Below are 24,562 nucleotides of genomic sequence, written 5' to 3'. Positions count from 1 at the left end.
AGCCAGGGACAGTCCTGACACTGGAGGAGAAGCACCAGTGAAGGCAGATCTTGGTGAGAAGGAGGCCGGGAGAGGACAAGGCAGGCCCAAGGCAGTGATCCAGGGGGAATGGCAGCAGGCAGGACCGGGTGACAAGAAGACCCTGAATGTCACAGGCCAAGGCAGAGCAGCAGGAAGGCCCAGGTCCTGAAAATGGAGGAAGAGAGGTGGAGAGCAGGGGCATGGGAGCCAGCCTGGCCACGGGACCAGGCACCGCTACGTTCGGTGCACTTCTCTCCTTTAGACATGCACAGTGAGGCTGGGGTCTCAGACTCCTGGCGTTCCCCTCCCCCAGGGGCCCACGGGACAGGAAGCTCCCAGGAGGCTCAGCCAACAGGGTGGGGAGGGCAAGGGGAGCACAGAGGGACCCTGGGAGAAATGAGCAGAGTGCTGGGTGGGGGAGCATCATGGGGGTGGGGGGCTCTGTGCTTTTCACACAAGCTGAGGAGGGGTCAAAGCTGCAGAAACCCCCATTCCCACCTTCCCCATGCCCCTCCCCCCATCACTGCCAGCCCCACCCTGCCTGGCCCCCACCCCAACTCAAAGCTCCTGGGCCAGACTGGTCACAGCCCCCTCCCCCATTCTTCCCGCATTGTTTGGGCTTCTGGTTAGAGCACTTCTCCCAGCCTGCCTTGGATTAAAAGTTACTCATGTGTGCGATTCTGTCTCTCCCACTCTCCTGGGAGCCCCTGCAGAACAGACGCTTTGATTTACCTTTCTTGTCCCCTCAATCGGAGCAGCGCCCCTTAGTAAGGATAACTCCCAATTATGCGACGCCAGCTACGTGCCAGCGCCAGGCAGATGCGCTACAGACCTCACTCCCAGCATCTCAGTCCCTGCTCGGGGCGGCTGGTATGTCCATTCCGCACAAACGGGAAACGAGGCTCCGGGCGCTTAAGCAGAGATGGGAAGGGACGCGAGGCTTCTTGGCAGCGGGGCCACGAGCCACGCCCCGGGAGCGTCCAAGAAGCCCTCCCTGGAGGCACCGGGCTCAGGCCCCTGCCCACTACTTCTGGTCCCCACTCGGAGACTCCCACTTCCAACTTCATCCTCCTGGCCTCTGGGGGGTGGCCAGGACCTCGAGGCCATGACGGAGCTGATCCACAGGCTGCCACCAGCCGCAGGAGGAGCTTGACCTGAGCATCCTGACGTGGAGGGACAGTGGCTCCCAAGGCCAGACGACGCCAATGGCATCCAGAGAGGTCTCAGGGATTGGAGAAACCACGAGCGCTAAAAGCCAGCGTCCACCCTCGGGAGTTATAACAAACACCCCTGCTGACCCAGCCATTCCCTGGCCCAGTGCCACCCTGAGGCTAGCTCACTTCCTGCACGCCACAGCCCGTGAGGCACTGCCACTAGCCTCCCCAGTAAAGATCTGAGGCTCAGAGAAAAGCAACTTCCCTCCAGCCACACAGCTGGTGAGTAGCGGGGCCAGTAAGCAAAGCAAGGGGCCAGGACACCTGGCTCTCGGAATGCTACCACACCAGCCCGGCTCCTGCTGCCTCCCGGTTCTCACCAACCCCCAGGACCTCCTGGCCCAGACCGGCCACTGTGCAGACTGGACCCCTGGTGCCTTGCCAGCCCCCCTCGATGCCGCCCCCTCTCTGTGGAGAACCTGTCCTCCTCCCCTCCTCAGCCCACATCTCCCTGGGGACACGGCCTTCTAGCTCTGCTCCCAAGAGTGAGGCCAGGAGAGGCTGCCTGCCCCCAGGGTCCTCCCCCGGTCCTGCTGGGCCTGGTGAGGGCAGAGGTCAAGTCACACTTCTGATTCTGACCTAGAAGTGATCTCCAGCTCTGTCCTAGAGGATGGAGATGCTCACAGATTCTCAGACACACCGCACTTATGTCTTGTGGGCACGCACGTACAATAACATGTGAGCACCCACGTCCCCCCGTGCAAACACGTGTGCACACACGTGTGCATACCCGCTCTCGCACAACCGCATTCAAGTTCACGCTTCGGCGCTCACGTTCTGGCACCCCGTGCCCTGGTGGTCACATTCCCAGAGCCCTGCCCGCCAGGCCAGCCAGGAACCAGAGAGGGACTGGGGCCGAGTGTGGGAGGAAGCTGAGGAAGCCAGGCTGCAGGAGAGGGGTTGGTGGAGGCCAGGCCTCGTCTCCCCGGATTTATCAAACGCGCAGTAATGAGCCCCCCGGGCGGAGCGGTCCCCACGCTCTGCACTCCAGATTGCCGCTGGTTCAAAGGGAAGCCTTTGATTCGCACCGACAGCTTTCAGATGGAACTAAATCTCTCCACACTCCACCCCTCCTCCGGCCACACGGCCCCCCTCCCCGCTCTCACATCTTCGCCGCCCCTTCATCCCCCCCTCCCCAGACTTTCTCCCCCAGCCCAGCCATTCCCTTCCTGCTCTATGAAAAATACAACAGCCAGGGAGGGCTCCTCCCATTGGCTTCTCTCATCTCACCGAGAAAAGAGGATTGCGATTCTCCAGGCTGGGCCAGCAGAGGGGAAAAGAGAGGAGAAAGGGAGATTTGCACTTTTGATAGAAGAGGACAGAAGGCAGGAGAAGGCAGGGAGAGAGGGAGGGCAGGAGGGGCGCTGGCTGGGGCGGGCAGTGCAAGGTCACAGGGCAGAAAGACAGAAGGCCAGGCAGCACACAGGGACACACAGATGCAGACAGGCGAGGCCTCGGGACCCTGGGACGGGAAGTTCCTTGCTGGCGCTGATGGGCGTGGGGGCTGGGCTCTGCTGACCTGGGGCATTCAGAGTCCAGCCCAGAATCAGACAATGTCGAAATGTGGTGTGGCTTTCGAGAAGCTCTGACAGGCGAGGAACCAGGGGTCAGGAAGCTCCCAGCGGGGACCTCAGGTGTGAGTAGACACCAGGTGGTACGGAGATCAGATGAAGCCCCAGGCAAGTTTGCGAACCTTCTGCCTATCACCACCCAGCCCTGCTGCTGGCCAGGATTCATTTCACCACCTGAAGCAAAAACGTCGCCCTGGGCAGCAGGAGCCTCTGCCCTGATGACCTACCCACCAACTTTCCCCACCTTCCCACCTGGACACCAAGCCACAGGCAGAACTGGCCTCTCCTCCCCCACCCCACGCCTGCCGGGCCAAGCCAGCCGGGCCAAGCCAGCCGGGCCAAGCCAGCCGGACACCCAGCTCCAAGGCTGGGGTATGGTGGGGACGGCCGAAGGGGAATCTTTCCAGGGACCAGATGGGATTTTACAAGTGGCCACAATCTGGCCCAGTTTCCTTGCATCTGAGCAGACCGCAGAGGCTGGCTGTGGAGGCAGGTCCTGGGGCCTGGCCGGTACTCCCAGAGACGGGGAGCCTGAGTTTACTGGCCTGGGCCACCGGCTTAGTCACGGAGAAGCAGGAACAGAAATCCGAAAGAGGCAGGGGAACTGGCCCAGCACCACCTGCCGGGTAGGGCAGCTCTGGGCCGGAAGTCAAGAGATGTGGGCTTATCTGGTCCTGCCTCTGCCCCCATCTGGCTGGTGACTCTGGGGAGGTCACGGTGCATCTCTGGTCTCAGTTTCCTGAAACTGTCAAGCGAGGTTGCTGAGCACTCGGCTCCTCAGGGCCTTCTGGTTCGGACATTCTAGGACTCTACGGCATCGTGGGCCCTCCTGGGGCCTCCGCCAGACTCGCCCACCCTCCCATTTCCCCCAGCAGGTGTGGAGGGAGGTCTGTGGGTTTGTGACACCAGGACAGTGGCTCAGAAGACCCAGATGGTGACCCAGCAGAGGGAAGGAAGGACATTCTTTGCTTCCCTCTCCAGGCTTTCCCCATTAGCGTTCCTGACCTCCCCTCCGCGGGGTTCACGGTGGGGGAAGGGAGGGTGAAGGGCAGGCAGGCCGTCCTGGTCTCTGAAGCGACCTGCCAGCCCAGGCCCACTCCCAAGGACTTGGAGCTCCCAGACTAACAAAGACTGGCAGGTGCAGCTGGAAACACGCCCCTCCCCCACTCCCATTTGGACCTCCAGCCCCCTCTGTCCTGCCAGCCCGGTGACACCTGGGCCAGACCTGATCTGACAACTCTATGCAAATGTGCCCTGGCAGGGGCCCCTGAGAATGTTTTATGGGAAGGACAAGGGCACGGAGAGCCCAAGTGGGGTTGGCTGGAGCAGGTATGACAGCGGGAACAGGAAGGGGGGCGGTGGGGAGGGTGGACGGTTCTGCTGAAAAACCGAATTTCAATCTGGCTTCAGTGGGAAAGGGAAGGGTGGTGCGGGAGAGGAGGCAGGTGGCTGGCGAGGACTTAGCTCTGATAGGAGACAGAGGATAAGGGGAAGGCACACAGAGAGGGGAGGAGAAGGACATCAGGCCTGGACGGTCACAGAGCCAGAGGCCAAGGAGATGGAGCCAGGCACCAGGAACTGGGGGCAGGGCAGCAAAGCAAGCGGGCCCTCTGCCCCTGCCCCCACCCCGTCTTGCACCTGCTGCTGCCCACCCCCCACCCCCAGCAGTCCCCAGGCCCATGGGGTGGGAGGAAAAGGAGCAGAGACACGAACAGTGACAGAGGACAGGACGGGAGGAGAGCCACAGACAGAAAGCAGAGAGCAAGGCAGATGACGTGGCAGTCGGAGGCAGGAAGGGGGAGGAAGGACTGTTTCAAGGTGCGGGAAGGAAGGAGCTAAGGTGCCACTGGGGCACGAAAGAGAAGGGAACAAGACGGGAAAAGGAAACGAGAAAATCACATCAGAAAGAGAGTCTGGAGGTCAGAGTGGGACAGGGCCTTGATCACCAATCCACACCTTTATTTGAAGAAACTGAGGGTCAGCCAAGACAGGTGCTCGGGCGGACCCGTCTCCAAGTCCCCGGTGGCTCGTGAGCCAGCCTCCCAGCTACCGAGGCCCATCTGCCGACCGCCCAGACCCTGCTCATCCTGCATGGATGGCTGGCAGAGCAGGAGAGGGGCGACCAGCCCTTCCCTTAGAAACCCTCCTTCACTAAGCCAAGGGAGGGAAAGGGGCAGCGAGAGGCAAGTTACAGAAAAGAAGGCTGGAAGACGGCTGGAGCCGGGGAGTGAGGGAGCAGGAGAAACAGTCCTGAGACATCTGGGAGAGGAAGGTGGCCTGGCCGGTTGGCGAGGGGTGGGGTCTGAGCCCATCCTCTGGCCTCCTCTGGAGGCCTTAAGCATTCAGGTCAAGGGAAAGGAGGGAAAACCTTGAGAAAAGGAAGGGATTTCTGAAGGGATTAGCTGAGGAGGGGGAGGGCGAGAGAATGAGGTGACTCTGGGGTGGCTGAGGGCCAGGCCTGGTCTCTCTCCACAGAGCAGATAGTCCCAGTGACTGAAGCACCCGTCTCCCTCCTCAGGCCTTCTCGGGCACCTTCTCTGGGGGAGGGCTGGTGCACCAGGCCTCACCACCCATGCGCCAGGCCTCACCTCCCACCATGCTGCCTGTCCTGGGGTCCAGAACCCATTCCCTGCCCGGGGCCCTCCGGCACGCGGCCACAGGGCCTCCCCACAGACAAGAACAATCTCTAGTTCTCTGCTGACTGGAACGTTCTGCTACCCTCTTATGAACGTGGCTCCTTCCAAGTACAGTCTGTGAGCAGCCAGAGTGGGACCCCCAGACCCCCCAGCAGGCTCACAGCCCAGGAAGACACACAGGCTGCTCCGGAGACGTCTCCTGGGCTTTCAGGAAAGGTGTCCAGAATAAACAGCATCAACTCAGAAACCCAGAAGACAGGGGCGGGCAGGGGCAAGGGGGGGTGTTCCCCTGTCACCCCGACATGGAGAGCCGGAGGGACACTCACTCTTCTCTCACCAGGGAGGGGCTCTTTGGTCAGGACCCCTGTCTAGTTCTAAGCAGAACGAGCTTTATGGACCCCTGTCCCCCTCACACCCCCTCCCCTCAAAATTAAAAAAGAAAGAGCCTAGCAGATCCCGGTGTTAGGCTTTATCTCTGGCCAGAGCTGGGAACTCTTCCTCACAGATGACCTCGCACATTCCTCCGGCAGCCACGATGGACTGTCTGGCTCCAGTAGCCAGGCGTTAGGCACGGGGCGTGGACGGACACCCCCAACCTGGCCCCGGCTCCCCACCAGCGTCTCTGAGAAAGGCTGGCTCGGCAGACATAGGGGTCTCCCGGGGCCCCCCCGCCCCAGGCCTTCGTTACGAGCCCCCACGCCCAAGTTGAGGGACTGTGGCTCCCAAGAGAGGTTTGTATCCACAGAGTTTGGCGCCGGCACACGGCCGTGTGCCCCCCCCCCCCCGTCTGGAGGTGTTCAGACAGGGGTGGGTGATCGCCTGTCAGCCACGTTCCGGAGGTGCTCTGGGTCGTGTGTAAGGTCTCTTTCCAGTTCTGGTGCTTTAGGATTCTAGTCACACGCCTCACACATCCCCTCTTACTTAGATGCACACCTATCAAATGATCAATTTGTAACGGTTCGATCAAGGTAGACTGAAATGGCTTGCAGTACCGAAGTTTAGAGGAAGAAATTCTGCACAAAGCATGGGGACAGGGACAAGAACAGGTCCCTGAAAGGGTCTAGGAAGGAAAACTTCTGTCCCAGGGCAATTAATCGTGAAACTCAACAAGTCAGCGGTGGGGGCTGGACACGCCGTCGTATTGATTTAGACCCATAGACTAGTCTGCAGCAATACTGCATTTTATTCTGGTTCCTTTTCAACAAGATTAGGTTGTCAACTCTCAGAGACAACAGATATAATCTTACATGCACATCCCTTCCAAAGAGACGAGTACAAAACGGCTTCGCACAGAGTAGGTGCTCCATAAATGCTTGTTGTTTATCTTAACCAACAATTAGTGGATAAAGCAACTAAGCCCAAAGTCAATGCAATTCAATTCAATATTTACCCATTCATTCCGTGAATGTGTCCTTAGTGTCTACTGCAGAGCGAGCCCTGTCCTGGGCTCTGGGCTGGTCCTGCCCCCCGGCGCACAGTCCAGGAGACGCATCGAGCCATCCAGGCAACGCAGCCTGTTGAGTGCTGGGATAGAGGAGAGGCAGGAGAGAAGCACCGTAGAGCAGTGCAAACACTGCCTTTTCCACGTGTCTGACGTCCACACCCGCCTTCCCTTGGGACGAGACCCACACCACATTGGCCTTCGTGAGCTCTGGCCTCCTCCACTCATACAGGTTGGACATCAGACGCCTCGCTTGGCACATAGTGGCTATTCAATAAATACACACTTACTGCCTCCAAGTGCATTGAGCCCTGACGACAAGAAGGGTTTCAACAGCCAGGGAGGCGGGGGAGGGCACTCCAGACAAAGGGAGCAGCAGGAGCCAAGACGAGGAGACATAAAAGACCAGTGAGCAGTTGGAAGTGGCTGGAATTCAGGCACAGAAAGAAATCAGAACTAAGGTTGTATCGCTTTAAAAATTAAACAGCGTCTCCTTCTGGGCATGTCTCTCTCCTCCAGAAACTTCGTTGTAGAGAGTGACTGGACATAGACAGAAGAGAGGTCTAGACGGAAGGACAAAAGAGGACACGGTGGCAGCGGGTCCGAGCGCTGCAGGGGGTCAGCCCTGTCAGGTGGGTCAGGAGGCGTGAGGCGGCTGTCTGGTGGGCGTGGGTGGGCGTGTGCATGTGTGCATGTGTGCTGGGCGGGGGCATGTGGGTCCTTGTGTGTGTCCACGTGTCCCGTGAGCTCGCTTCTGTGTGTCTTACACCAGTGTTGATATGCAGCCACCATGACTAGGACATTCTAGGCTTTTCCAATTAATCTCCATTAAAAAGATTTCCCACAAAGTTGCTTCTGGAGCCCCAAGCTGGGGTCATCTGGATCAATCCTGCGTAAAGCAAAGCAGCTCCAACCGGCGGCTGAATCGATCTAACGTGGTTCAACCCCCACGTGCAAGGGGCACGGAATGTTAATTTGCTGCAGGAGGCAAGGGAGTCCAGAGGCTCAGGCTCTGTAATTAACGGCTGGGGGCGCGGGCTCCCAATATGGCGGCTGTCAGTGGGCGGCAAACTCTGGGGTCTGTCTGCTCCCGATGGCTCCCGTCCTTCCCGCGTCAGTCTGCTTCTCAGCTGGGACACAAGTGGCCACGGACAGCAGAAGCGGAGACCCAAGTCAGTCCTCTAAGCCCGCCGGAAGTTCATAGGACATTGGTGGGGAACGCAGTGGCGGTGGCCAACTGGGAGGCCACGACAGGGTCTGTCTGGCTATGCACACTGACTGCAGAAGCCAGAGCAGCTCTGAAGGAGGCGAGTACTTAACAGAGGGGGGGAGCAACCCATGTACATGCCAGTCATCCTACCATAACCTAGCACCCTTCATGTCCCCTCCTCCAGGCAGTCCTCCCGGAGGGGTTGTAAAGAAGTGTGGCCTTCCCCATCCCACCCCAGCCAAACCAGCCGCTCTGGTCTGGGTCCTCCTCAGCTTCCCACATGAGCCCTTCTCAACTCCTTGCTCACTTGTCTCTTCGGTCCGTGTTCTGTGTCTGCCTCAGGACCACCCCGACTCTGGGGGAGAAGCCAAGAGCATGTCCCCGTAGGAGCTACTCATAAAGCTTCACTGAGGACCACGGAAAGGAGGTTGGTGGGGTCTGCGGCGTGAGGGAAGGGTAAGACATGCAGGTGTAGGGAATGTTGGAGAAAGCAGCCTGCCTCCTCCTTCCCACCCTCTCTGCATCTGATTCCCTCTTTCCCTTTTTGATCTCCCTGTGTCGCCCCCCTCCAGGGGAATGTGGGGTGGGGTCTTTCCTTCCTCCGCCTCCACTGTCCCTGCTCTCTGCAATAACATAACGATCCCTCACTTTGCTGCCCAGCCCTCGACGGGGAGAAGTTCCCTTTGATTGCTTGTGACACCAATCTCACAACAAATTTAGCACCTCGTTTCCTGGATGAGCCAATATTCCCCCTCGATTATCTCCCAGTGAGGGGGACAGGGCTCCGTGCATGCCAACAAGCAGCTTAGGCCTCCCCTGGATATCGGAGCCAATCAAGCTCACCGTCCTCCCGAGGATGGATGGGGTGGGTGGGAGGAGGTTCTCACGGGAGGAGGGCTCTGAGAGTGATGGAAAGATGGAGTGGAGGAGGGCAGGGAGGACAGTCGGGTAACAGAGAGGCCCCCAGAAAGCCAGCCCTCAGCGGGTCTGTGTGCAGATTCTGTGAAGTGGAAGGTGGTAGTGGGAGCAGAGTCTGGCTTGTGTTTTTGTAATTCCAGACCTTTCTTCCCAAGCCTCTCCTGAGATCTTGGCACATCATCGGCCCACCTCCTGACATCTTGGCATGAGGCTAATGGAGGGAGGGGAAGGATGACCTGGGGTGGGGAGGGGCTCACTGCTCCACCATGGACTAAATCAGTGAGGGGGAGACATGTCCCTACTCTGTGCCCCACTCCAGCAGTCCCTAACACCTCGTCTGCCATGGAAACAACTTTTCCTAACAAAACTACTGGCTCCTAGCTGGGCAGCTGGGAGGGGCAGGTGTCCCACGAGGCATATGCCCCACAGGACTGATGAGGGGCTGTGAAAAGAAATTTCTCAAGGAAAAGGGAGGGAGGGGGGAAACGGCTCTCTGAACTCAGGTAGCCAAGGAGGAGAGGCAGAGTTGCAGACCCTGGAAAATGGAACAAGGAGGAAGGGCGGGAGCGATGCAGACATGTCGCTCGGAACCCTGACAACTCCACGGAAGACAGAGCAATTCCGAGCACAGAAGATGGGACAGAGCCCGGGGCAGGTGGACAGGTGGTGCAGAGGAGGGGGTGGGGCTCATGGCTTACCTGTAGTGACCAGGACAGGGGGACAGAGAAGGCGGGGTAGGGGTCAGAGGCTCCAGAACTGAGCTGGGGGAGAGCAGGGAGTGGGAGTCAGGAATGCAGGGAAGGCGGAAGAAGGAGCTGGGGGCCAGGAGCTGCGGCTGACACTGGGAGGGTTAGCAGATGTTTGCTGTCATTAAACGGATTCCAGTCCGTCCAGGGGGCCTCGGGAGCCGGGGTGAGCTACGGCGGGGAGAGTCCAGGAGCAGAGCCCGGGAGGGAGGAGAAGGCTCACACCAGGCTGTGTTCGTTTCCACACCAGCCCCATACATGACCGCAGCACACCTCAACGCCCACACTAGTCCCAACCAGAATCTAGTCCCAGCAGCCACTCAACCCCAAACTCCAGCTAGAAGCCAGCTTCTAGAAGGCCGACGGCTCAGGCTCCCTCCACGCCCGCCCAGCAGAAGTGAAGTCGTCAGAAGAGGGTTATTGAATACGTGAGGGCACAAGCCAAACGCAACAGTAGCCCTTAACGGTAACCCGCTCAGGCCTGACCCCCTGCGACCCCAATGCTGCACCGAGCAGGGCCCCAAGCCCCGGCTCCGGCCAGCACCCACCTCAATCCCGAGGGCCGCTGTCCCTGTTGCAGCTTCATGTACCGTCCGACCTCAGTTTGCTTCTGCCACACACCTCTGGTCAGGGGACACGATGGGAACGTAGGCACCTGAATCCTCAGGCTAATTATGGATGCTTACGCTTGTCTGGAAGCCGGCTGCCCAGAGCTCTCTGCCCTCGGAAGACGGGCTGAACAAGGCTGAGACACAGGATGAGAGGACCTGGATGCCAAGACCCCAGATGCCAAGTCCCCAGGGAGAGTGAGTTTGACCTTGAGAGGTGACTTAGCCGACAGGAATGCACGGATCATGAATGGACTGCGGTCAGGACGCAGACTCTGAACGGCTTCCCACGCGTTGATGACCCTGCGTGTCTGGCCCAGACACAGGGCCTAGTGGCCCTTCCTGGGGTGCCCAGCGGAGGCCCTGCAGTGGGGAGGGTGCCCTGGAGGTTCTGAGTGGCCCGGAGACCCCGCCGTTGGCCCCCTGACTCGGGAGCGGGGCCTCTCCCCAGGCCCTGCCCCTCCGTGCTCCTCCCAGGACCCCAGGGCTAAGGCTGGGACAGGAGCTGAGTGTTCTGTTCTTGTAGCAGCCAAATCTGGTTACTGGCAGGGGTGATGGATGAGCCGGGTCTGGACCCCCAGCTCAGGCAGCGGGAGGATGGAGTTGCCTGTCACTCCTCCACAGGATGAAGCGTCGGGTCCCAGACGTCATCTGCAGCGGGCACGCCTCAGAAGTGTCTCCAGAAGCAAAACGCCGCTCCAACCAGGTCTTGAGAGAACCCCGGGCACCCACACACCCGCAGCAGCCCCCCTAGTCCTGCCAGAGTGGGGTCAGGAACCCAGCAGCACGAGTCCCTGGGCCTGGGTGGGACCCCCCCCCCCCCGGGCCAGCTGCCACTTCTGCGGGGGACGCCCTTGGAGTGGCGGTGGAAGAGGCGGCCTCCGCCTGGCTGGGGGCCTCAGGGCATTTCTCAGTGACAGCCACGGGCCTCACAAGCCTGGGGCAGGGCAGGGAGGGAGGAGGGAGAGAGACGGCGCGGAATAATAATGAAGGATTTTTAATAACTCGTCAGCTATGGTGTCAGCTGAACAGCGCAGGGCAACCCACTGGGAAAACTTTGTGAGGAATCGTTTTCCCAGGAAGCGAGAAGGGAGAGGAGTCAGGAAGGCAGAGGGCGGGCAAGCGTCCGCGGGCTCCCCGGCCCTGGCCCTCGCGGCGCTTCCACTCGGGGCCAGACCCACAGGCCATAGCCGCGCCCAGGGCAGGAGTCGTGGCGGAGGAGTCACAGAGCACAGGCAAGCCCTCCGCCCCCAGAAACACACCCCCCCCCACTCGCTCGAAGGCATCCGTCAACTGGAAGGCAATGATGTGCTTATCAAAGGGCTTCTTCTCTTTCCCTAATAACTCACCAGGGGGTTGTTGGAAGTAGGAGTGTCGTCAAAGGGTAAAGCCCCTGCTGACCACCTTTCCGATGGCCTCGTTTGCAGCCAAGGACACCGAGGTCCAAAGTGTGGCAAACACAGTGCTGGCAGAGTGGGGCCTCTGGTACCTAGAAATCCAGATCTCATTTTATGGAACGACAATTCCTGCGTACTTTCCCGGGCCGATGCCGCAGAGAGGGCAGTACCCAACTTTCCAGCAGGCCAGGGCCGGGAGCGGCGGCAGAACGTGGGGCAACCCGTCATGACAGGACATGTCCTGTCTTTCCCTCTGATCATTCTTGGCGGGCTTCCTGGAAGCAGTGACTGTGGATGTGGGCTGGGAGATGGAGAGATTTTCCAAGCCTTTGGAGCAATAGGTGGGAAAGAGCTCAGGGACAAGGACAGAGGGGAATATTTTAGGTCTATGCGAAGCCCTGGGAAGCAGTGAAGAGATGAGGGTCCTTCCCTGCACATCTGTGAAAGCCACAGAGGCTGGGGTGGAGGGGCTGGAAGCTCCGGTTCTTGGGAGGTCAGGGACCTTGAAGGCCCAGGGGCTCCGAGCAGACCACCAAAGACAAGGCAGGGCGAACCTTTCAGGTCCAGAGAAGTGAGCTAGCTGGGCTCCCGCAGAAGCCCTGGCAGCCTGCCCACACCCTGCACATAGAAGCAAAGGGAGGGTGTGGCTGGGGCGCAGGCCCTTACCCCAGCCAAAACCCAGAGCCCCCCAAGTCAGTGGCAGCTCTGCCGACACCAGGCGCGTGACGAGGTCTGGTGAGTGACAGCAGGAGTGCAGGGGGTATCAGGGAGCAGACCCGAGCTCCTGAGAATTCCTGCAGCGAAGCCAGCAGCCGGCCCCCGGCCCAGCCAGCCGCTCGGCAAGATGTGAAGTGCCATCCAAACGTGATGCATTATTAACACCTCAGAAACCATATTCCACAGCCGCCCGCTGGAGCTGGGAAGGGAATCTTTCCTCCTGCTCCCAGGCCGGGAGTTATTGTTAGAGCCACGTGTGACAGCAGCGACATGTGACCGGGGCTGAGAGGGTGGTGGAGGGCAGAGGGTGGAGGCCGGGGGCACCCGGGGGCATCCGCACTCCCCTGCCCCCCGGGGCTGGCCTGACCAGGCAGGCAAGCGGACCCTCCCTCTCCCACCTTCTGGGAGACCCTGGCAGAGGGCAGGCTGAGCCCCCCACCCGGCCCCTTAGCTCCAGGCCACCGGTCCTGCCCCATCCTGCTTGGTGCAGAGGAATTAGAGGGTGGAGGAGGCTCCAGCCTGACGGAGGAGGCAAGTCCCCAGGATGGACACAAGGGCAGAAGATCCAGAAGGTCACAACTGTGGGGGCTTCCCAGGAGAGGAGGGTCCAGGTCCTCTTGGGGAGGAGCAGACTGTGTGGTCCAGGGTGGGTAGGGGCTGAGAGGCCTCCCGGTGGTCCGCGCAGACAAGGGAATGCTGTTGACTGGCAGGGACTGGCTCTGCCCAGCTGGGCCAGGAGGGTTGTGCCTCAGGGCAAAGGGAAGAGGAAGCAGGCCAGGGAGCTGGGCCCTGCCTGCCCCCACTGCAGGACGCCAGCCATGGTACCAGGAGGAAGGAGGGTTGGAAGGGATGGCCCTGCCTGCCAAGGACAGTGCCGACTCTTGGGTAAGAAACAAGAAGGGTCCAGAGGTGGATGTGGGGAGGGAGGCTGCCCGTCCTGGCCAGGCCCTCCCCGACCCATCCCGCTCCCGCCTGCAGGCGCTGGGCTCCCGTCCGGGTGCTGCGGGGCCAATGTGGGCAGCTTGTAATTAGGCAGAGGGAGCAGACGAACCAATTTTCAATTAAAACCTTATCTACAGGGTGCATAGATAGAAAGGCGGGGGGGTTTGATTCTTTTCTAGGCCAGCCTTCAATATTTGCCGTGCCTGGAAGGAGACGCGGGGAGGGCGCCCAGCAGCCCTGGCGACATATAAATTCTGCTCATAATTACATGACTTTCAACACCACGAGATGCCAATAAAGTATTTGCAAGGCCCACAAATGAACAGCGGGCTGGCGTTCCCGAGCCGGTGCTTGGGCAGCTCGCGCACAGGGAGGGGCGGCCCGGTCTGGGTGGGGAGGGGGCTTCTGCAGGGCGGGGGGGGGGGGGGTTCTGCGGGGGGGGGGGGGGGCGCTGAGGCGGCGGACCGGCCTCCTCCTCCTCCTCCTCCTCCTCCGCTTCTCAGCAGACACCAGCCTCAGGGCCGCAGGCTCCCTGCCCCGTCTCTTGAAACCCCAGCTCTCTTAGGCCGGCCAAAACGCAGGAGGTGAGCTCTGCTCTTCCAGAAGGAGGTGGGGAAGACTCCCTCCCCTTCCCGAGCCCGGGCCCTCTCCTGCTCCCACCTTCCCGACTGTGGACTGGGCAACCCCTTTCCCACCCGCTGGCCCGGCGGCGAGTACCAGCCCCACCTTCCAGCGCCATCTTCTCAGGGGAAACCCAGGGCAGTGGGTGGCAGGAGCGGGGGCGGGGGGCAGCAGGAGAGCCCCTCCGACACGCACACAGATGTCCTCTGCTAAAGGGAGGCCCCCGTGCGCCTCATCACACCCACCCCACCCACAGTGTGGGCGGCGAGAAGGTCAGGAACCTCGTCCTCCCGTCTGTCTAGGCCCAGCCGCCCCCGCAGGGGCCTCTCGCAGGAGATACTCGGTACAATACACATCTGCTGAATCGGACAGAATTCTCACAATTCGGCATGGGATGGACTTTCCTAGAGACGGCAGCAAAAACCACATGGGCTGGAAACCAGAACGGGGTTCGACTCCAGCCCTGCCCCTTCCTCCCTCCCTGCGCCCCCAGCCTCATCCGCGAAGTGCATGGCCCGGATGGGACACCGGTTTGGCACCGTCCCCTCCCGAGATGGTGTGGCCTTCCAAGGACCCGTGGGGGCCCTGAGAGCCATTCGCAGAAAATGTCGTGTGCCACGGGCACGCCACTCTGCGCTCAGCATGCTTCTGCGATACTAAAAAACTCAGTAATAGTAATAATGGGGCCTCCACCAACATCCACAGGCAACTGGTTGGTAAGAAATCTCGTAACTTACGCGGGAGGATTCCCGTCGTGCTGAGGCCCCCAGGATCCGACCCATTCCCACCACGAACAGCTTTCTGCCTCTGGTTCCAGCCAAACCAGAGAGAACCTTGAACACTAAACAATTCAGTTCAATTCTGTTCCACACGAAGCAGCAACAAGTCTTGGGGACCTACTGTGTGCCAGAGTTTCTACTACGTACTGCGGAGATAAGGGGATTAATAAGGCGCAGCCGAGCTCCTGGGGCATCTATAATAAATAGCATTTGTTAGAGATAAGGCTCAGGCCAGGCATTGGCTTTGGTCTTCAGGAGAGACATGATTAATTCTGGTGGTGGGAAGAGGGGAGAGGGACTCTGGGCAGAGACTGGGTAAGGGGCACAACAAAGCCCCCCGCAGCAGATACAGAGGTGAAGCGATTCTGGGCACAAAGAACACTGGGGACAAAGGCAGGGGAGTGTGCGGCATGTGTGGGGAAGAGTCTGGGACGGCTGGAGCTCTGGGGACTTGTGCAAGGGTAGGTTGTCAGGATTAAAGTGATAATCCCCTTTATTGTACTTGCAAACAACATGTGCACGGCAATTACAAGGTACCACATTTTTATGGCTTATGGGACCTAAGGCAGGGCAGGTGGACTGGGGTCAGGTTGTGGCAGGTCCTGTATGCATCCCCTCTGTACCTCCCACACCTTTACCCTACCAGGCCTCAGCCACCGTGCTGGCGGCTAGAGGTCTGCAGTGGGATCCCACCGCTTCCTGCTCCCCAGAGAACTTACACGGGAGCACGACTGTCATGGGTGAATGCCACGGGAGGTTACAGGCACGGTGATAAAATACGGAAGGGACGTTGTGGGTGCACAGAGAGAAAAAGAGTCCATTTCACCCGGGGCGAGGTGAAGGAAGGCCTCACAGAGAGGCCAGAGCACTGGGACTGGGGTTTGCAGAGTGGGAGGCATCCCAGGGACAGAGGACAGGAGCCTCACCGCGGGGCTGGCGTTGTTTCCCCCAGGAAGACCATAAACAAGAGCAAGGGCTCCGAGGCAGGATGTCTGGGGGACGGTGGCATCGGCATGTGGTTCTGACGAGAGACAGAAGACACAAGCAGGTTGGGCCGGGTCAGGGCTGCCTTGCCTGCCGAGTCACGGGACGGGCTCTATCCTGTTGCAGCCGGAGGGGAGTGACGGAGCAGGAGGCGGACGCCCCGCCAGCAGCCAGGGGCCGGCACTGTGGGGAGCTGCAGCTCCTGGAGAGAAATCGTAAGGATGCAGGATGGAGAGTATGAACTACATGGAGGACGTGAGATCCGCGGGACCTGGCGGCTGGGAGAGCCGTGGGGATGGTCTTCAGCCGGGGTCACTGGGCAGTGGGAAAAGTCCAGACTCCTGGAGGGGGGCATGGTCGGGGCAGTCTGGCGGCCACCCGAGGCCATCCTGAGGAGCATCTCATCCCCTGGGCCATCGGCCACTGAAGGGGGGATCTGGTACCCATATCGGAGGGAGAGTAAGCAAGACGGGAGCCTGACTTAGGCTGTGGCCCTCAGAGGGGAGGGCACTGCTCCCATGCTGGTGCCCTTGGGGCCCCGGGGTGGCTGTTGGCCGCGTTCAGGTGTGAGCCGCCCAGCCGGTGCTTCAGAGTAAGCCGCAGCCATCACTCCGAGGACAAGAGCTCCGCACCTGTAGGCCGCTCGCTGTGTGACCCTTAATCAGGACGGCTTATCGTCCGTGACTGCGGGTGACAGGAGCTGGGGGCAGGCGCCAGGGGCTGAGCTGGGTGTGTCCCCTGCTTCAGGAGGGCCGCCCTTCCAGGCAGAGGGAACAGCATGAGCACAGGCTCAGCGTGTGAGTGAGAGTGAGCGGACTGCCCGTGGGCCCCTTGCCCCAACCCGGCCGGGCTTCCTGCTGTCACGTTGTCAGGAATCAAGAGAAGGGAAAAGCTTGGAAAAGAGAAGACAGCGAGAGCAGGGGTGGGCGAACTGGACAGCCGCCGTCCGACCGCATCCCCACGTCCTGGAGTGTTACGGCTGGCGAAGACCACAGATGATGTCACGCAACCCTCTTGTTTCACAGACGGGGAGCCTGAGGCCCAGAGAGGTGAGGCAGGTCCTCCGAAGCCACAGAGCCGGACACCAGGAGCACAGCTCAGGGGCCGACTCTATCCCGCTGGTCACCACGAGAGTCCTGTGAGCACTGGACGCTCTGTACTCTTGAGTGTGGAGTGGTCTCTCATGGTTAAGTGACTCCTGCTGTCATCAGTAATACTGTCCTGTTTCTGGTGGCCTCCGAGCCCTTTCTCTGATATCCCCAGGCCCTGCAGAACCTGGGACCGAGGGCCTTGGGATTCACCCTCTACTCTTGCCAGGAGACCGCACATGGGGCTGAGCTGCTGCCCGGGGATCCGAGCCCCTGGGAACCAGAAACTCCCGGACACGTGTCCTGGACGCTGTCTCCAGCTACACGGCACGCCTGTGCACACTCCCCGACACACAGCCCTCCCCTCCCCCCGACCCCTCCTGTGGACAACGGCCAAGGGCCCCCATCCAGGGCCTGCAGATAGTGCTCCCCAGCACGTGGACCAGCTCAGTCCGTGGTCACAGGCAGGCCGTGGCTGCTGTGACCCGAGCACCTTCCGCCTGGTGTCCTGGTCCTTCTGCCCACTGGCCCTGCCACTTCTCCACCCACAGTCCAGGTGGGCGCTCACCACAGACCCCTCCTTGCTTACCTCGTGCCAGCTGGCACCAGAGACCCCTCTGAAGCAGCGCGGTCATCACGGCCATCCCTGCCTCCAACACCCCCTCCCCCTGCTGAAACCCCATCTTTGTGCCCCTGGCCTATGGCAACAACCCCTGATCAATTCCCTGCCTCCAGCTTGCACCCATGAATGCATTGGCCACACAGTGGCCTGAATCATCTTCCTAAGACACAAACCTACTATCACCACCACCATCAATGGCTCCCCAGTGACTTCAAAGGAAGCTCAAATTAGCTGAGGTACTGGCCGACCTCACTGCCGCTCTGGCATGGTCCTCCAGAAACTCTGGCCTCAGCCCTCCACCTTGCCCTCTCCAGCTCCCCCTCCTCCTCCTGGGCCAAGGCCCCGCCTGAGCTCCCAGCCCTGTGACTGACAAGCCCTGAGGACAGAGGCTGTAATCTGTCCTTACACTTGGACGGATCTCCAGCTCACAGGAGACTCAAGCTGTGGACCAGAACTGAACCCCAAAGTTAACTTGTTCTTTGTTTTCCACCTCCCTGACAAATATATTTTTATTCATTCTGTCTCCTCCTTTGCTAACCAAGTCTTCCTCTCCAGTGTACCCCAAATGCCCCCCTCTTCCAGGAAGCTTTTCCGGCATTTGGGCCACACCCTGTAGCATCTCGGCCTTACCGGACACTTCTCTCCCAAGAGTGAGCCCCACTCCCCAGCTGGTCTGCTCGTTGCTTCTCAAGGCAGCCAGCGCTGCCTTGATGTCAATGTCCTACGATTTCCTACCCCTGCCCTTCCCCCCCAGCTGCAGGGCGAGGACTGTGCCTCCGGCCAGTGGCGCCACGCCACATGCGTATTTGCTGTGACAGGTACGTGGCCATGTTGCTAAGGGCCCCGCACTGAACTGCTGACTTGTGCGTTTTATGTTATTTTTGTCTGCGAGCAAAGGTGAGTGTTCCCTTTCCCTTCGTAGGCGTTTCTCTGCACTCTCTGTGTCCCAATTTGGACGACAGCCCCGAGATCCCTTCCTGCTTTGAAGCTCGGCGAGTCTGCCTCTGGGCGTCTGTGCGTCTGTGCGTCTGTGCGTCTGTGTGCTCGCTGGGGGCAGCAGCTGCATCTATTTCTTCCCTCAAGGCTCAGCACACCAGAGGCTCGGAAAAGCCACGCCGAACGGAAGCCTTTCCTAGTCTGTTCCCCTCCCCGTGCCCTCTCGGGACAGGCAGGAGTCCGGGGGCTAACTCGGCTGACTTGGTGGCCAAATGTGCAGCCCGGGGCCACGTGCTTTCTGTCTCTGAACCTCAGTGTGCTCATCTGTAAAATGGGGATGACGTCAGTGTTTCCTCACAGAGAGTGAGCCCCAGCGCGTCTTCGTTATCATTCTGATGATTCGTTGTGGCCCTGTCCCTCCACCATCTTATTCAGTGTGAGTGTCTGACACTTTCTGATTTGGGGTCCCCACAGGTGTCGTGAGCGCCAAGGAGCTCAAGGACCGGAGTGCTGGTGCAGGAAGCCCAAGGACGCGCAGTGGTAAGGCACACTCAGGCTCTGAGCTCTCCTGGCAGTAACGGCCCCGAAGCAGGGTCGAGGGAAAGACAGCGTCAGGCCGTGGGGAGCCACACTGGGGAGGGGCCATGGGTGACGGATCATTCCACCGCGGACCCAAACCCCGGCCCCAGAGCACATGGGTGTGTGGGTGAGAGCGGGTTCTAACCGGCGTGGCCGAGCATTGGGCAGCCCTGGGAAGGTGTGCGCTCGGGACTGTGAGCGTGGTCATGGCCCCCGCCCCACCTCTGCCCCGGCTAGGTGACCTCGAGCCAGGCCTCCTGCTCTGGGCCTCGGTCAACCCACCGTACAACAGAGCGATCGTGAGGTCATGCAGTCAAGGACAAAGTGCCCCACCTCTGCCCTGGGTTTTATCATGGAGGTGTCTATCTGGCTCAGCCACCCAGAAAACAGCCTGACCTCCCCAGGCGACCCCGGCCCTGTCACCCTCCCGCTGCCAGCCAGAGAGGCCACGTGTTCCGTGGGGCTGGAGCCGGCTGCCCAGGTTGGCATCACGCACACGGCGGGCACACGGCGGAGCTTTCTTCAGTGAGTCCGCAAGCAGGTGCTGGCCCCTCTCACTCTCACTCCTGTCCGCACGGCTGCCCTCCTCTCTGTGGCTTCTAACCACCAGCCCCGGGTCCCCTCTCTGGAGTCACATGAAATGAATCTGCTTCTCCCGACAGAGCTCCCAGCCCGCGAGCAGAGCTTGGGCGCCCCCCCCCCAGTCTCCTCTTCTCAGGACCACACAGCCCAGGGACTCTCCACAGGCACCGAGGCTCCCGTGGGCCCAGCTCCCGCCCCGCCTCTCACAGCAAACCCTTGGAGAAGAGCTGCCTCTGGGGTCCTCTCCCACTCTCCCAGAGAGTCGCGCCCGGCTTCCCTGCTCAGTGTCACCCAGGACCTCCGGGGGCCACATCCAACATCAACCCTGGCCTCTGTCCCCACCTCGCTGGATGAGTCAGCATCGTTGGGTACAGTGGACGGCTGCTCCCTGGGCTTGCGGGTCGGGCGCTCTCCTGGTCCTCCTCCCCCTGCCTCATCCCAGCGCCCTGCTGGCTGCCCACCCCTGTCCTGTCCCTGCCATCTTCCCCGCAGCGAGGTCACCGGGTTCCCACACGCCTCCCCCGGCCGGCTCAAACCTCTCCCTCAAGCTCTGGCCAGAACCGCCAATCGGCTTTGTTCCCATCGGCCCCTGGGTGTCCGATGGGCATCTCACACGTCTCCAAAATGGAACTCGTGATCTTTGTCCCCTAAACCTGGTCCTCTCAGCAACCTCTATTCATAACACAGCGGCCCGAGCAACCCTGTCGAAACAGAAATTACATCACACTTCTCCGCTCAGAACCTATCCCGCACTGCCCATCTCGTTCAGCGAAAACGCAAGTCCTGATTCCTTCAAGGTTCTTATCCCACAATAACTTGTCTGGTCCTCTTCCTGGGCTCCTGGGACAGAGGCTGTAAACCCTGGGGACTTCTCCAATGAGAAGAGTGTCTCTGGGCTGCTGGACCACAGCTGGGTTCGTGCTAAGGAAGTGACTCTGGATGGGGGCTGGTCCTACAGGTAGACGAGCCATGGGGCTGGAGGGCTGCGGCTCAGGGCCACAGGTACCAGCCCAACCTGCTGGCCTCAGGGGCAGGAGGAGGGCTTGGTGGGTTCTACCACAAGCCAGCGAGCCACTCACAAAACTCCAATAAACGCTGGATGCTGAGGGGGGCCTCCTGGTTGGTGACCTCCTCCATGTGCGCAGAGGGAGACAGCCTGACTCCCCAGGGAGCGGATGTGGAGCTCCTCTCCTCCTCTGCTTGGTCTCAACTTGTCTCCTTCCCAGTGAGGTTCTGTGAGTTGCTCACAGAACCTGAGGGTGGCCGTGGTCAGAAGTGTGGTGCCTGGGGACTCACACACTCATTGGGGCCATGCTCTCCGCCTGCGGACTGTGCACCAACTCAGGACCACAGAGCAGTGTACGTGGGTCCTCGTGATTACACGCACACGCGCCATGCGCACACGCACACACACGCCTGCTCCTACCACTGTTCCCTGCTCACTCCACTACATCCGCACACGGTTTTCCTCAAATGCAGCAGAAGCCCTCGGATCTCAGGACCTTTGCATGTGCTGTTTTTTCGGCCTGGAACACCTCCCCTGGCTGCACCCACTCGCTCCTCTCCTGATTCAGACCTGGCTCTACCACCTTCTGGGGGAGTTCTTCTGGGACCACACCACTTCAGATCAGGCCACGCTCCCTGACGTTCCAGGTTCCCTTTCTCTGGATTTATTATTCCTCCCACACATACCAATCTCCAGCCTACCTTATGTCTTACTTTCTAATTTATTCCTGGTCTCCTTCCCTGCTACGAGCCTTATAAGATCCATAAGGGTAGAAAGAGCCACACACAAACCCATCCCATCCTGCTGGTTGCTGTAAGCTCGGCACGGAGAGAGGGCCTGGCACTTCAAAAACACGGAACACGTAAGAACGAGTGTTGTGACTCCTAGAAGCTTTACCGCCGCCCTCGTCTAGGGAAGCCCACTTGGTCCACTTCGCATGTCTCCCGAGGATGGATGCTGCCGGGCACGGCCTTCCAGGACAGTGCAGCGGGCCGCCCCACCCACGGAGGGTCTCCTGTGGGGCATGGGAGGCACACAGTGGGCTTCACCTCCCACCACGCTACCTTGGGTCCCGTCCGTCCTGCTCACTCATGTGCTCCCAGCAGGGGCCAGGACGATGTCCCGTTCACACCTGCCGAATGCGTGAGTGTCAGCTGGGGACTGTCCCACCGAGCCCTCCACTCGCACCCTCACAAGGCATATCCCCAGCCTCGCTTCAGTGACGGCAAGGTGGCGGGTGAGAGAGAGACCACGTCGCTCGCCTCACGTCAGAAGGCCTGACGTCCACTGCGCTGTGGCGGGAAAGCAGAGCTGAAGTCTAGGTCTTCTGGCGTCGAAGAGCAGGCCCCGGACCTCGGAGCCGCACTGCCCCAGGGCAACTAGGCGTGCCCCAGCGAGCCAGCCCTCTGCACCCCGTCTCTCCCTCCACGAGATGCACCTGCCAAGACCAGACGGGACAGGCCCGCCGGTGCTCAGCTCCCTGCAGGCCGTGTAAGTGGCCGCTGGTAGGAAAGCAACAGAGAGCTGCCCGCGCCTCCTGTCCTCCACACCGGGGCCCCATTCACCTGAAGCTACTGAGGACGGCACCCTCCTGCCCCAGGGAGGCGTCCACGGTGCTGACACAGAATCGCCATCAGCCCACAGGCACGGGCCGCCAGGGCCTCCCGCGCCCACGCGCGCTACACGGCTGGTCCTGGTGGGAGCTTGGGGAAGCAGGCCCGGAGGCCTCCCCTGGGTCCTGAGGCTCACAGCCCCCTCCCCAGCCTCCTCGTGTGTCTCCAGGAGGCACTCATTCTGCTCTGTGGCCTCCTCTCCCCAGGAGGACAGAAGCCTCCCCCGAGGCCTGTGGAACTTCACTGTGTTGAGGTGCCCGGGCTCCAGGAAGGTGGCAGAGGAAAGTGGCGGCTGGCGGAGAGAAATGGCCGGAGCCCTGTCCGACTTCCCAACGTTGCCCCCTCGGGTCCCCTCAACTGTCAGTGTTCCCAGACGCCGAGGCCTTTATCTCCTGAAAGGGAGCAGCCAGGCAGAAAGACAAAGGCCATATCTGAGGCCACAGGGTGGGGGCAGGGAGTGCAGAGGGGCCCAGCTCAGGCTAGAGGGAAACAGGAGCGGGACGGGGTTGCCCGGATCCCTGTGCCATCCTCCCCAGTGCGAGGACAGGCACCGGCTGGCATCCTGCGTGTGCCTCGTGCTTGTTTGTAAGGAGCCGTCCATGCACTCTGAGATCTGAGGATCTGCAGGCCCGCTCAGCACGCAGTTCCAGCCTCCCCACTGCCCCCTGCCCAAGGTGGGCGCGTGGCAGCCCACCAGGACGATATCAGTCCCTGACAGGACATGCACGCCAAGGAGCCCACGCACAGCCCGTCAGGAAGCGTGAGCGCACAGACCTGACCCCGGTGGAGGTGAGGGTCTGATGAGGGTCAAGCCAGGGCAGCGCCTGGCACTCAAGGAGCACTGACCTGTAAATACCTGCTGGTATGGACCCTGGCAGACTGCAGACTGCGGAGGGAGAGCCCAGACCCTGTCCCACCTGGCAGCAGTGACCCCAGCCAGATCCTCGGCTGGACCATCATGCCTGGCCCTGGCAAGCCCAGCACCTTCCTGGGGGGTGGCCCTCAGAGGAACCGGATCCCCTCCTCCCCTCAATCTTTACCCCAAATCGACTGCCAGTCCCAACTCCGAAATACTTTCCGGAGCTCCCTGGCTCTAACGTGTCTTCTCACTCCTGGACAGTTTCAACACCAGGACCACCGGCTGCGCTGCTGTATTGTCGCTTTGAGCGATGGCCCTCTGTGCGGACGCAGGAGAGCCCTGTCCATGGCCTTTCGCCCACTGTCCCTCCTTGGGCTCCCTCGCGCCGTGTGTCTCTCCAGAGCGTGGACCGCCCCCACTGTGCTCTCGATGTCCTGTCTCCCTCAGGGACCCTCCTTGACTCACCCTGGCAGACAATCTGGCACAGAAGAGCTCTCCATAAACGTTTGTTGAATGACTGACAGTGGGTCATTCCGTTCCTCCCCTGCTGTCCATCCCCAGCTCCTCACCTACTTCCTGGCTTCCGTGCTGCTCCCCAAGGTATTATCCCAAAACATAAAATCGATTCCATCACTTACTGCTTAAAAAACTCGATCACAGGGTCGCCTGGGTGGCTCAGTCCGCTGAGTGTCTGACTTCGACTCAGATGGTGATCCCAGGGTTTTGGGATGGGGTCCTGTTTTGGGCTCCCTGCTCAGCAGGGAGTCTGCTTCTCCCTCTTCCTCTCCCTCTGCTCCCTCTCCTGCTTTCTCTCTCTCTCTCTCTCTCAAATAAATAAAATCTTAAAAAAAAAATCCATTATGTCCTTGCTGTTTACAGTAAACTTCAAAATCTTCAGCTGGAGCCCCAAGGCCCTTCCTGACCAGGTTCCCGCCCCACCCCGCTTGCCTCCTACTACCCACCCCAGCACGGGGGGAACCCTCGTCCGTCCTCTGAACAGGCCGGGCCTTCTGCTTAGGAGGACTGGGCTAAGGGAATGCCTGCTGGAAAGGCCACGTGCTGGAGTGACCGTCCGTCTGCCCCCACCTTGTCCGCGCTCACCACCTCCACTGTGAAGCCCTCCAGACAGAGAGCCGCTCCTGTTACATTCTCCCAGACGAGGGGAGGAGGGACTCCTATTGAATGGGTGCTGACAACGCGTTCTCTAGTTTAATTCCTCCTCACTACAGAGTTAGAAGACAGACGTTTCCATTCCACTAACCAGGGGTCAACGTGCTCCCAAAACTAGTAAGAGCGGGAGTCAGGATTTGAACCGCGTCTGTCTGACCCCAAAGTCCCTGGCCTTGGCCCTCTGCCTCACTGCGTCTTCCTCTCTCAGGGGTCCTCCCTGCTGTTCCTCGCAGCTTGCACACGTCTGTCCCTTGGGCTCACAGGAGTTCCAGCTCCTGATAAAGACAGTCCATGGAACAAAC

At 60.4% G+C, this 24,562-nt stretch overlaps 1 protein-coding gene across 3 annotated transcripts in view; it reads right to left on the bottom strand.

Moving 5' to 3' along the window:
• KIRREL1 (kirre like nephrin family adhesion molecule 1) overlaps positions 1-24,562 on the bottom strand; it is an 82,454-nt gene that overhangs the window by 19,524 nt on the left and 38,368 nt on the right. The window contains exon 1 of one of the 3 annotated variants that reach the window (XM_032845677.1): positions 408-412. The exons of the other annotated variants lie outside the window; for them this stretch is intronic. The gene's annotated coding sequence lies outside the window, so the exon portion shown is untranslated. Of the gene's footprint in view, positions 1-407; positions 413-24,562 lie in introns of those variants that run through there. 3 annotated transcript variants of the gene reach the window in all.

The sequence above is a fragment of the Lontra canadensis genome, unplaced genomic scaffold, assembly GCF_010015895.1.
Source record: "Lontra canadensis isolate GAN:19392208 unplaced genomic scaffold, GSC_riverotter_1.0 scaffold168, whole genome shotgun sequence".
NCBI lineage: Eukaryota > Metazoa > Chordata > Mammalia > Carnivora > Mustelidae > Lontra > Lontra canadensis.
This window is presented reverse-complemented; position numbering and strand designations above follow the sequence as displayed.